Source organism: Artemia franciscana, chromosome 4, assembly GCF_032884065.1.
Source record: "Artemia franciscana chromosome 4, ASM3288406v1, whole genome shotgun sequence".
NCBI classification, from domain to species: domain Eukaryota; kingdom Metazoa; phylum Arthropoda; class Branchiopoda; order Anostraca; family Artemiidae; genus Artemia; species Artemia franciscana.
In genome coordinates, this window is record NC_088866.1 from 44,846,286 (window position 1) to 44,860,491 (window position 14,206).

The 14,206-nt window shown below is 35.9% G+C and overlaps 1 protein-coding gene across 4 annotated transcripts in view; it reads right to left on the reverse strand.

Moving 5' to 3' along the window:
* The window catches only part of LOC136026482 (integrin alpha-PS1-like), a 220,469-nt gene that overhangs the window by 86,225 nt on the left and 120,038 nt on the right, over positions 1–14,206 (reverse strand). The gene's annotated exons all lie outside the window — the stretch shown is intronic.

Sequence of the window (14,206 nt, forward strand, 5' to 3'; positions counted from 1 at the left end):
ACTATCCTAATATACTGAACCGGTCTTTTAAACTGGCTTGTAAGTGTCACTGGGTTCGTTGTTAAATAAATTAAATAAAAAAAAACAAGTTTTTTAACTGAAAGTAAGGAGCGACATTGAAACTTAAAACGAACAGAAATTACTCCATATATGAAAGGGGCTTTTTCTCCTCAACGCCCCGCTATTTACGCTAAAGTTTGACTCTTTCTCTTAACTCTACTTTTTAAAACAGTAAAGAAGGGGAAAAAACGAGCGTGGGAGGAGGCCTAGGTGCCCTCCGATTTTTGGTCACTTAAAAAGGACCCTAGAAATTTTGATTTCCGTTAGAATGAGCCCTTTTGCAACATTCTAGGACCACTGGGTCGATACGATCACCCTCGGAAAAAAACAAACAAAAACAAAACAAATAAACACACCCGTGATTGGTCTTCTGGCAAAAAATACGAATATTCACATTTTTGTAGATAGGAGCTTGAAACTTCTACAGTGAAGTTTTTCATCTTTTCAATTATTCTTAAATATAATATAAAACTAAAAAACGTTAAACTTACAAATATATTTAAAAAAATACTAAATCTTCTTTCCTCGACATGTGAATTGAAATGACAGTGCTCCTTGCCTGATAATGGTAAATAATAACGACACCCCCAGGTAGAGTAGTCCATAAAAATAACTATCCAGATTAAAAATGACAGAAAGACCATAAAAAACGCAAGACAAAAAAAAAACAATGACCATAGAAACCCTTGAACAATTCTGAAGAAACTTAATGTATGAATATGACAAAGTAAACAGTCTCAAAAAAAAATTTCATTTCAACTTTTATGAAACAAAAAATTTACAATCAAAAGTGGATGCGCATAAAAGGTCCTGGCAATTCAAACACAATCAATTCAAATTTCGGCACAGTATATGTCAGACCTCCGCCCGAACACGCCCGAATAGTAAAACACTTCTTTTTTTATATTTATCCTCATTTTATAGTACACGAATGAGAAAATTACACGAGTAGAAAATTATCCGCTTGTTAAGTTGACCACCAACAAAGATCTGAAATTTAAGGATTTAAAATTTTGAGGTTAGAGCTTGATATCTGTGATTTAAATTGTAGACTGGCGGCAAAAAGGTTTTACAGTCGCTTACTGCAAGCATATATGTATTTAAAACTTTGTCGAACATAAATTTTACTATAATTTTTTTTTCAGATAAAACCTCATCAAATTTTATCCTTATACCAAGGATTTTTTTTTATTCTTTGCTCTACCTTGCTTTCAGGCTTTTAACCCCAATTTAAATACGAGTAATATCTTAATGAGTGATATATTCAGTACAGAATTAAATTTTATTTTAGTAATAAAATTTGTATTTCTTTTTAACGACAGGAGTTTTAAAATTTATTTATTTATTATTAAAATTGGTTGGTAATAAATTTGCTAACAACTAATTATTGTTTAGCTGCAACTAGTTCTTTTTTTCAATGACAATCAATTGACAACAATTAAGCAATTTTTAGTTTTTTCAGTTATTCTTTGCTTTCAAAAGTCGCAAGTTTGTAATTTATTACGTGTGAAAGTCGGTTTCGAAACACAAAATTATCGGACTTTACTCGAGATTTCAATTCTGGGATGGAGGATTCAAACCCTTGTCAAAACAAAAAGAAATTATCAAAAATAAGACAGAACATGAGTCCCCTTCCAACTCCCTACTTAGGTCTCGACTGTCATCTATAATTTACGAATTTTTTTTAAAGGTTTCTCTTTTTCTATTATAGCATTAAACAAGAGCTAAGAGCTCATATGGCACTTGTGACGAGGCAAGAAGAGCTAGAGCCAAGAGCTCATATAGTATGAGCTCTCACAAAATTCTAAGAATCAATAGATTAATTTAAAAGGAAAATCAGAGGCTTAATGCCGGTCAGGATTTAAAATAAAAGCTCTGAGTCACGATGTCCTAAATATCAAAATTCATTAAGATCCGATCACCCACTCGTAAGTTATAAATACCTAGTTTTTTCTAATTTTTCTCTCCCTTTAGCCCTCCAGATGGTTGAATCTGGGAAAACGACTTTATCAAGTCAATTTGTGCAGCTCCATAACACACCCACCAATTTTCATCGTCCTAGCACGTCCGTAAGCACCAAACTCGCCAAATCACTGAACCCCTCCCCCAACTCCTCCAAAGAGAGCCAAATCCAGTACGGTTAGGTCAATCACGTATCAAGGACATTTGCTTATTCTATCCACCAAGCTTCATCCCGATTCCTTCACTCCAAGTGTTTTCCAAGATTTCCCCCTCCAACTCCCCCCAATGTCAAAAGATCTGGTCGGGATTTGAAATAAGAGCTCTGAGACATGAATTCCTTCTAAATATAAAATTTCATTAAAGAATAATTATTTATTCCGATCTTAGGTGATGGGAATAGTTTTTCCGATCACCTATTCGTAAGATAAAAATACCCCAACTTTTACGATTTCCAAGAATTCCGGTTTCCCCCTCCAACTCCCCCAATATCAGAGGATCTGGTCGGAATTTAAAATTAGAGCTTTAAAGCACAAGCTCCTTCAAAATATAAAATTCTATTAAGATCTGGTCACCCTTTCGTAAGCTACAAATACCTAATTTTTCCAAATTACCCCCCCCCCCTCCCCCACCTCACCAAAGAGAGCAGATCCAATCCAGTGATGTCAGTCACGTATCTTAGACAGGTTTTTATTCTTCCCATCCAGTTTCATCCTGATCTCTCAACTTTAAGTATTTCCTAAGATGTCAGCCCCCCAACTGCTCCCCCCCAATGACGCTGGATCCGGTTGAGATTTAAAATGAGAAATCTGAGTTACGAGGTCGTTCTAAATATGAAGTTTCATAAAGATCCGATCACTCCTTCGTAAGTTAAAAATACGTCATTTTTTCTAATTTTTCAGAATTAAGCCCCTCCCCCTATAGAGCGGATCCGTTCCAATTATGTCAATCACGTATCTAAGACTTCTGCTTATTTTTCCCACCAGGCTTCATCCCGATCCCTCCAATCTAAGCGTTTTCCATGATTTTAGATTCCCCCCAAACTCCCCCGCCAATGTCACCAGATCCGGTCGGGATTTAAAATAAGACCTTTGAGACACGATATCCTTCTAAATATCAAATTTCATTATTGAGATCCGATCACCCGTTCGTAAGTTATTATGACGAGATACTATTTAACGAACGCATATAATGATGGAAAGACAAGACACTCGTCAAAATATATATTGTTTTGAGTCGAGCTCAAATGACACTTTGGCCTCAAGGGCTTACATCGCTCTTTACTTTAATTTTAAAAATCGCGTTGAAGCGCACATTATTCGTATTAAAACAGAACAAATCAAAAATTCTGCTGACTTTCTTTTCTTTTTTCAACAAGAAAAGAGCTAAGAAAATTTTCAAGGATCAATTTTAAATATATTTTTCGGGGACGTGATGTTTAATTTGACGTCCCTAAATGTGCCCCGTTTTCATTTTCTGTGTGAATTTTCCTGAAAATAAAAATTAGCCGATCTGATCCAGCTAGCTAACTTTGTTATAAGCCGTGAGGACAGAGGTTGATTCCTGGTGTCACTGGTTATTTGGTTTGGAACGAGGGTAAGTGTTGTGACTCTGTAAGCGTAGCCAGAGTCGACCCAGCTCTAAATGCATGTTTGGAGAAATATGGGGAAGCTAAACAGGAAGAGCGCGTATAAGCAAAGGATGGGGAGTCCTTATTCCTCCACAACCCACTTCACTTCCTGGATAACGGCCCATGGAACAGGAATCAGCACCGCTGGTAGGCAATGTAAAGTCAAACGCCGTACGCTTTACTTTTAAGAAACAACCCAGGTTTGAAAACAAGCACGCGTCTTCATATGTTTGATATATTTCGTGCTGAATTTTCCCCCAAAATTCAAGATCTTAAAAAATAATTATAATTTCTGAGTGCAGAATTGATTAGAGTATTTCTACTCCAGGCTTAGAGCCTGGTTGCTAAAACCGCCAGATTGTTAGATTTTCTATACTTTTTTTCCTATTTTGGTAGACTTTGATGACTTCTCCCACCCCAACCCAAAATAAAGATGTTGCGTTAGTGCCTTGTTAAGACCTACACGCTTACGAGTATCAAGTCCAACGGAATACTGAATGACAGCCACCTAGTATATTATTACTTCAATTAAAATAATAATAAACCCCTCTAACAATGGTACAGGCATTAAAACATACAAGTACATGCTTCAACTTTTCGTTATTCTGTGAGATGGTTTAAGTCGATATACATACAGCGTTGTCGAAAGTGTGAAGTTAACTGGGTCAGTTTTTCGACTAAAATTGTGCCGAAACAGGATTATTTCTACCGTCTGAACAGCAGGTTAAAATTCGCAGTGACAAGAAGAAAACAGAGTAATACTCGAACAGAAATCCGAGTAAGAAAGAAGAAAGTAAAATCAAAATGTGCAGGGAAATTGGCACGGTACCAAAAACTTGCAAACGTACGGCTTTGTACCAGTATGTCTAAATCGTGTCAAAAACGGTACAATTGTACCGCGTTGGCAACGCTATTACGCGAGACTTACTTTTAAAGAAGTTAGTGATTTAGGCAGACCTCAGGATCAAAACCACAGCTAAGATACCAATATACAGTTATGAAAACTCCTATCTTGTCCATGAGAAGCTTTTGGTAAAGAGCTCTGAACTTGGCGCCTCCTCCAAACCTGCGCTCCGACGCGTAGATCGTACTACAACACCATAGGCGGGAACAAAATTTTGTTTTGTTGCATACACAGCTTAGATACCAATATTGGTATCTCAGCTGTGCTGCCAGTTCCCTGTCTTCAGCCGCTAGTATTGCTACCGCGCACTGGGTCCCAAAAATAAATCGAGTTTTCATAACTGTATTGGTATCTAAGCTGTGATCAAAACCAGAAGTCTAATACAAGAAGTATTTGACTACTATCAAATAAATCGTACGCATTAGGTGACATGCATCAAGTGTGACAGAAGTTAGCCATGTAATTTCATATGGTCACAGTTCCTCAATTTCCAGATATACACTTCAGTTTTTTGATGACAAAAGAAAATGTCCATAGTTTAGCATTCCCTTCCCTCCCCGTAATAGCTGCATTTAGTTCAGTGATTTTGCAGGTACATATGCATTCATTATAATTGTTCAAGCTATTACAGACAAATTACTTCTTTATGGGAATGAAATTAGGACGGAATAAATATGTTTTAATATAAGGGCGTAGTAAGATGTTTTGATGAATATATTGGGCGTTTTCCAGAGAAATAAATTGACGAGGTTTGAATTACATTGAAAGAAAATTTGATGAAAACGCCGTTGAAATTTGATATTTGTTTCTAGATGCATATGTCTGTTTTGTATAAACTGATCAACACATGGGCGTTTTTTTTTTATTCTGATCCCAAGTTATATTTGACTTCTTTGACAACCAATACTATGGTCGGAATATACGAAGTCTGAAAGAGATTAATCAAACAAGAATGTTTATAAGCAATAGCGCAAAAGTGACGAGATGAAAAATCAAAGAAAAAGTCGGCAAGAGTATACTAATATACGATTAGGTAAATATTCAGTGGCTGGCCAATCCAGAAGAAAACGTACTAACAAAATAAATTAGAACTCTTATTTAAATTAATGATTACTTTATGCTATTTCCAGACATCATAGTGATTTTCCTGACAATGCACCCTATTGTCAACGAAATTCTTTATAATATTTAGTAAATTCCTATTAATTTGACTACCATGCTTCCTTCTATTGTTACCTACTTCTTAAAATGATTTCAGTTTATATTTTGGCAGATAGGCCTACTGATAACAATCCAAGGCAAAACTAGATTGCATCAATAAAAACTGCAGAAAAAAACCGCTTCAACAGAGAACATGACTAATAACGACAATCAATTAATAGAGAAATAGGTACGTGTATGATATAGCGACCACACTTTGTAATCTGAGCGACCACCCTTAAGAAGTGAAGTTAGTTTAATCATATTGAAATATACTAAAATAACACGAAAATATAATACTTTAGCAACAAAATCATGGAAACTTCAACAGAAGACTATGCACAGCAGGTCGCCAGGAACGCATTATATTAAATACCTAATCTAACCAACTCTTTATATTAAATATTTAATTGAAATATGCCTGAATAGTCTGAATTATCTGAATTATTACCTAAATTATCTATCAGTATCCTTTGTCTGAGAGGGCGAGAGTTGGAATCCTAATGTATCCAATTATTTAGTTTGGGACGGGGGTCAGTGGCGTGACTCTCAAAGCTCAGCCAGAGTCGACCAAGCTCTAAATGTGTACCTGGAGAAATCTGGGGAAAGTAAACAGGAAGGGTTTGCGAAAGCACGGGGTGGTTGGCCCCCAACCCCCCATTGCACTCCCTAGCTGATTGGCCAAGAAACGGAGATCAGCACCGCCGGTAGGGACAGTAAAGTCTAATGCCGTATTCTTTACCTACACCTGAATAGTAGTTTATCTCACTCAGGATAAGCTGATTATCTCCAAGCGTACACAGAAAACCGATTTTATTCCAGATCAAGAATAACGTGTGGTCTCTATATCACAAAAGTATTGAGAAATATATTATTCAGGCTATGTACAAGATCTCAAGGGGAAGGACTCGTTGTCAGTAAAGCACCTATGATACTTGGAAATAGCATAGAATAACGAATATAATAGTGCCATTTTTATTTTTTTAATTTTTTTTTATATTTAATTATTTTTATATTTTTTATATTTTTTTTATTTTTTTAAATACAAATTTAATTTTTATTTTTTTATTTCCTTAAGAAGTGACCAACCTTTAAGAATTTACATAAGATTTAATTTTAATTTGTTAGTAGATTTCATTTGAGCCTCAGAAATGGATAAAAGGGATGATGAACGCAAAAAGGTAATACAAAATTACGATCGAATTTTTAACTGGATATTTCGAACACATATACAGGGTTCATCATCAGCAGTAAAACTAGAAGACATCAATAATTATCCATCTACAAAGAATAATATAACATCTTCTAGTTTTACTGCTGGTGATGAACACTGTATATGTGTTCAAAATATCCAGTTAAAATTTTTATATCTGTTCACTGTCGATTAAAACTGTTTCATCCCTGTTTTGAACTGTTATATTTTCGTCATGGAAAGGCAGTGTGGTCTTCGAAGTTATCTATAATGCAAAATTAAAAAAAAATTACAATAAAGACTGTCGCAAATGTGGAAAATAACAAAGTGAAAAAAAAAAAAAAAAACAGACCAAATCACAAATCCAAGTGGCACTCGAAGTGCAATAAACTTTTAAATAATTTTTCAACCATAGATAAAATTAGAAATCTCCATTTTTTAATTAATCGCATAACCATTTTAAAACAAGTCTTAGAAGAATATTTTCTTGGAATCGCATTTCTTGGTCTTTTTTAACAACATAAATTATTTCTTTTATATTTCTTTCTCAATTTTATAGGCCTTACCGAGGTACAATCTTTTCACTTTATCGAAAAAAGAGCAAATAATAAGAAAAATAACCAAAATTACTGACAACAAGAGCCAAGAGCTCACATGGCACTTGTGACGAGGTCGGAACCTAAAATTGGACTCGGTACTGGAGATATCGATTTTGATGTTCTTTGTTTATTGGCAATCATTACAAAGATAAACTTGCAAATGCAGTTTTCCTTTAGTCTCTTCTTGCCCGGTGAGATATATCTATATATCAAGTTTCATTAAGATCCGATCACCCATTCGTAAGATTAACATACCTCCATTTTCACGATTTCCTCTTCCTCCAAGATGGTCGAATCGAAGAAACGACGGTAATCAAGTCAATTAGTGCAGGTCCCTGACAAGCCTACCAACTTTCATCGTCCTAGCACGTCCAGAAGCACCGAACTCGCCAAAGCACTAGAAACCCCCCGACTCCTCCAAAGAGAGCGGATCCGGTTCGGTTATGTCACTCACATATCTAGGACTTGTGCTTATTCTTCCCACCAAGTTTCATCCCGATCTCTCCACTCTAAGCGTTTTCCAAGATTTTCAGTTTCACCCTCTAATTCCCTCCAATGTCAACAAAAATTTTAACTTAGTGTTCTAGCCAGTTACAGAAGTATTGGCGATGCGACCTTTGGAAAACACTCATACACTTAGCGTCAGTTGATTTATTTCAGTATCCCCGTCAACATGCCCTTTTCATTCACCTAATACCCTTATCCGTTCCAGAGACTTTGTAAATAGGCCTTTTTAATAACCTGGATGCATAAAAGGGGCTTTTGATTTAGCTCTATCTCCCACTCAACATGCCTTGAAAATTTCAACTTTATACCCTTAGTTGTTCGTGACACTTTGTGCAGGTAGGTAGTATCTTTTGATTTAGATTTGACATCCCTCAACATGTCCTGAAAGTTTTAGATTCATGGACTAAACAGATACTAAATTTGGCTTGGGTCAACATCCCCAACAACATGCCCAAAAAGTTTTTACTTAATACTGTTAACCGCTCCTTATATGTTATAAATGGCACTACCAGGATCAAGTATTCCCTCTTCCGCAATAATGGAACTTATATATAAACAATGGGTAACTTAAATAATTAAAACCATTGTCCTAGAGGCTGTGGGGGTTTATATAATCCCTGAGGGTATAATTACTGGAACTTTCGAATATTTTGAACAAAATAGTTATCTCAAAATTATGACCAGATCTGTGATATTGAAAGGAGATGGTAGCTACGAATGGCACGGAGGGGGCTGGTTACAATTTACTCGCTTTTGACTATTAAAAGACAAAACTAGAACTTTCAATTTGCCATCAAATGAGACCTCTCCAAAGCCACATCCAGGAGAAGTTAGGGGGTTTGAACCCCTCGAAAGAATTCTTATTTTAGATTCGCAAAAGGAAAAAAATGAATATACACAAATTTGTCATGAGTTTCAAGTTTTTGTGCCTCCCCCCCCATTCCAAAATTCTGGATAAGCTCTTGGCCCTGTCTGAAGCTTCTAGGAGACGACTGTTTCCATATGAAATGGCCTGATGAAAAAAATAAATAGTGTACTGAAGTTATTTTCTGTTTACTTAGGACAAATGATGCACAGAAGTCAATTATGAAAACAGATGTCTTACTTTCCTCTAAAATTTAAACAGTAGTTCAAAAGGCATCGTGTTACACAGCGACAATTAAAGAGTATAGAAAACTTGCAAAATAGAAAGTGGTCCTAGTGTTGATAAAATATGAGGTGACACATAGAATTTTGATATCAGACTCCAATTAAAAAAAATTCTCCAAAAGCGGCTCTCTATTTGCAAGATTCTACAGGTTCTCCCAGCTTCTGTAGATTCTCCCAGCGCCAATTTGTACTTTCTTTTTCAGTGGAGACTTGCTTATCCATTCTGTTGGTAGTCCAACAGTTCGTGGTAACAAACTGTAAGTAAGGAACGACCCGGCTCAATAGTAACCGCAACTCTAAAAAACGGAATTTTAATGCCAATAGATGCATCAAAAGAATCAGATTTTTATGCTGATTTTTACTATATAAGTTTCACCGAATTTAGTTCAACTCATCAAAAGTTACGAGCCAGAGGGAGTTTACCTTATTTTCGATAAAAGGGAGAACAAACCCCTAAAAGTGATAAAATGTTAATGAAAAATCACGCCATCAGATTCAGCGTATCAGAGAACCATACCGTAGAGGTTTCAAGCTCATATCTGCAAAAATGTGGAATTTTATATTTTTTGCCAGAGAAAAGATCACGGATGCGTGTTAATTTTTTTTCCAGGGGTGATCATATCGACCCAGTGGTACTAGAATGTTGCGAGAGAGCTCATTCGAGCGGAAATTAAAAGTTCTAGTGCCCTTTTTAAGTAACCAAAGAAATTGGAGGACAACTAGGCCCCCTCCAACGTTCAATTTTTCCCAAAGTCACCTGATCGAAATTTTAGGATTGCCATTTTGTTCAGCATAGTCGAAAAATCTAATACCTATGTCTTTGAGGACGACTTAATCCCCCACATTCCCCAGAGGAAGGGTTGAACTTTGTCCATAAACTTTGCCTATTATTTACATACAGTATTGGTTATTTGGAAGTATACAGACGTTTTTTGGGGGATTTTTTCTGGTAGAAGAAGGGGGGCGGGAGGAGAGGGTTAACTGGGAAGATCTTTCCATGAAGGATTTTTTCATGGGATAAGAGAATTTCCATGAAGGGGGCGTCGGATTTCCCAACATTATCTAAAACACGATCATAAAGGTTCGCCCCCTCGTTAATACTTTGCTCTTTATGCTAACGTCATTTAACGCTTTCAAAAGAAACATTGATTCTAATTTAACGGCCTTTGTGATTAAGGGGTCATTCTTAAAGAATTGGAACACAATAGGAACTTTAGGGCAAAAAGCGAGGTATTGGTGAGGGGCGAACCCCCTCATATTCGTAATAATTTCTGTTCGTTTTCAGTTTTCGTTTCAATTCTGTTCGTTTTCGGTCCGACTTCGTCATCAATGAGAAGCTTCTGCAGCTCACAAAGCAGTCTCGGTTTTCGACTCAAGCAGCAGAGCGAACCTTACGATGGTTCGGACACCTGCTTCGAATGCCACCACATCTACCTGCAAAGACGATCCTTGACTTCGATTCTATCAAATCTGGTTAGAAGCGATCTCACGGCCTACCGAAGACGCGTTGATCCGACAGCCTGTCCGAGTTCTGGACGATGACAAACATCAGACAGGGCGAAGAGCAAATACTCACCATGGATCGAAGCGGACGGAGGAGGTAGACGTCATTCTCTATGCCGAGCAGCGCCCGGCAGGAGACTTAAATAAGCAAGTTTTCAGTTTTAATGTTGCTCCTTACTTTCACTTGAAAAACTTGTTTTTTTTTATTTAATTTAGATACAGATTGGAAACCACAAGTATTACAGAATGGGCATAGTGGCAGATTGACAGGGCAAATGGAGATGTGCTTCAAGTGACAAAAAAAGGACAAACTGTAGTTTGAGAAAAAGAAACTTCTAAATATTTAATAAATCAAACAATACAGGTTGAAATAATTAAACAAACCGATTGGCAATGCCTGGTTTGAGGACTTGGGGAATAAATCTAATTATTCCGAAAAGTCACATAAGACTTTTTAATAATAATAGCAGATTGGCAAGGGTGAGACGAATCATTTTTTCCGTGAAGCATTGCATGAGATTTTACGTCAAAAAATTTATGGTCAGCTTGTTATTTGCTCAGAAAGGTGTAAGAGAAGAATTATATAGTTGATTGAACAATAATCCATCCATAGCCAGAATGCCATATGCCAGAACCACTTTCATCATGCTCTAATAAAAACGAAGAAGTAGTTGAAAATACAGCAACAAAGATTATTACAGTAAATACAGCAGCGTTGACTTACTAAAAAGCGATGCGTCTCCCAAGATTGTCTTTTCTCTGACCTTACTAGACATAACGTATTATAAAAATTTGGGGAAGGGAGGCCTATTGGATTTTGAACATCATAAGCATTTTGAGGGATTTGAAGGGTGACACAACCAATTTCATTTGTGGCAATTTATATTCTTTTTAATTTCAGCTTCATTCTTCGTTTCAATTTCAACTTTTTGAGCAATATTACTGCTGTCGTTTTTTTTTTTTTTAAGTTTGTAGATTAGTGGTGGAAGAAGACGGAGATTCAAAATTTATTCCCATATGGGGATCATGAAACTGCAAATAAAAAGTTCCTCTGAAGTTTAAAATATTTATAACCTACTAAGTATTAATTTTCTACCCTAATTTTCAGCCTGAGTCCCGACTTTCACGTTCTTAGGGATCGCCCGAATCGTTAAAACTGGATCGCTTAGAACACAAAATTACCCCTTTAGGTCCTTAAAAAATTTTCATCTCGTCAAGATTTCTAACAATTAGAAATCTAACAACTAGATTTCTAAAAAAGTAAATCGGGATTCTAATTATGTTCGAACAATTTCACCTTTTTTTTAAAAGTTGATTTCGAATGTCATAAGCATTTTGAGGGATTTGAAGGATGACACTACCAATTTCATTCGTGGCAATTTATGTTCTTTTAATTTCAGCTTCATTCTTTGTTTCAATTTCACCTTTATGAGCAATATTACTGCTGTATTTTTTTTTGCGATTAGCCGTTTGTAGCTTAGTGGTGGAAGAAAATAGAGATTCAAAAATTTATTCCCATATGGGGATCATGAAACGGCAAAAAAAAGTTCTTCCGAAGTTAAAAATATTTATAGCCTATTAAGTATTTATTTTCTACCCTACTAAATAGTATAATGAAAAATATAATAAAACTCCCCGAGTCCCGAAAATCACATTCTTAGGGATCACCCGAATCGTTAAAACTGGATCGCTTAGAACACAAAATTACCCCTTTAGGTCCTTAAAAATTTTTCATCTCGTCAAGATTTCTAACAATTAGAAATCTAACAACTAGATTTCTAAAAAAGTAAATCGGGAAATCCCAAATTCCAATATTTTTAAAATGTAGGATCTCTGATTTCGGTAGAATTTCTGAAACTTTTTACTTATAGTGCACGAGACCAAAAATAAACTAATTAAATAAATCTATTAATAGACAAATAACTAACAGACAAATACATGAAAAATAGCTAATAGACGAATAAAATAACCCAAGTTAAGGAGCAAAAGTATTAAATAACAAAAATATGTTGGTTTTCGGCCCCATTATGTTTTTGAGCCACACATCACTTTTGGGCTCTCGAGCTTAGTTCAAATGGAAATAAATGCTCAATCCGAAAACGTGCCAATTTTAAAAAATCACGCACACTGGGTGGCACATGCTAAGCGGGGCAAAAGTATGCCAAGCATGGCAGAAATGCTGCGAACGCAGCAGAGATTACCAAGCGTGGTGGAACTCTACCACGCCAGGCACAACAATACCATACGTGGCAAAACTCCGCTGAGCATGGCAAAACTATACCAAACATTGTAGAGCTGTTTGGCATATGTGATTATCCAAGATACACACCACATGGTGAGAAGTTGGCGACCCCTCAGCTCCACACCTAAAGAAGAAAACAAAACTACTCTTTTCCCATTTTGAATTGCATTTCAGCTTTTCTGCAATATAAAGACATGTCGTTGCATAAAAACGTCTAATTAAAATTGAGAAAGGCAATACAAAATGAGGCCTGACTTCCTATTAAATGAAAAAAACTAGTTTTTTTAACTGAAAGTAAGGAGCGACATTAAAACTTATAACGAACAGAAATTACTCCGTATGTGAAATGGGTTGTCCCCTCCGCAATCCCTCGCTCCTTATGTTAAGGTTTTTAATGGTTTTAAAACGTAGAATTGTGGCAAAGAGTCAAACTTTAGCGTAAAGAGCAAGGGATTGCGGAGGGGACAATTCGTTTCACATACGGAGTAATTTTTGTTCGTTTAAGTTTTAATGTCGCTCCTTACTTTCAGTTAAAAAAACTAGTTTTTTTATTTGATTTCTGAACGTTTTTGAATTAATGCATGTTTGATTTTGGCTCTCCGCACATAAATTATTAAAATAAATTGGCATATTTTTAACGAGCGTTTTTATTAGTAAAAAATATACGTAACTTAAGAATTAACTTACGCAACAAACTATTATTCTCTTATGTTTTTATTATGTATATGAGGGGGTTTGTTCCCTCGTTGATACCTCGCTCTTTACACTAAATTTTAAGTTTTGTCACAATTCTATAAGAATAACCCTGAATCAGAAAGGCCGTAGAATAAATAGTTGAAATTACTAAAAATACTTTAGCATAAAGAACGAGGTATTTATCTCCTCCTAAATATCTCGCTCTTTATGCTAAAGCATTTTTAGAACCTCTCATATGCGTAATAATCTCTGTTCGTTTTAAGTTTTAATGCTAATCCATAGTTTCAATTGAAAAAAAACTTTTCATATTTATTTTTTCATTGTTTCTTTTACAGTAATGCTAGAAAATCCTGCACCCTTTTCATTGAATTTCTCTTCCCCCATGATATATTCCTCCAAGAAAAGATCCTCCCACATAGCTCCCTCCCCTCAACCCCACTTCCAAACCAACAAAATCCCCCTGAAAAAGTCTGTACAGTTCCCAATAACCATTACTGTGTGTAAACACTGGTCAAACTTTGTAACTTGCAGCCCCTCCCCCAGGGACTGTGGGGGAGTAAGTCTT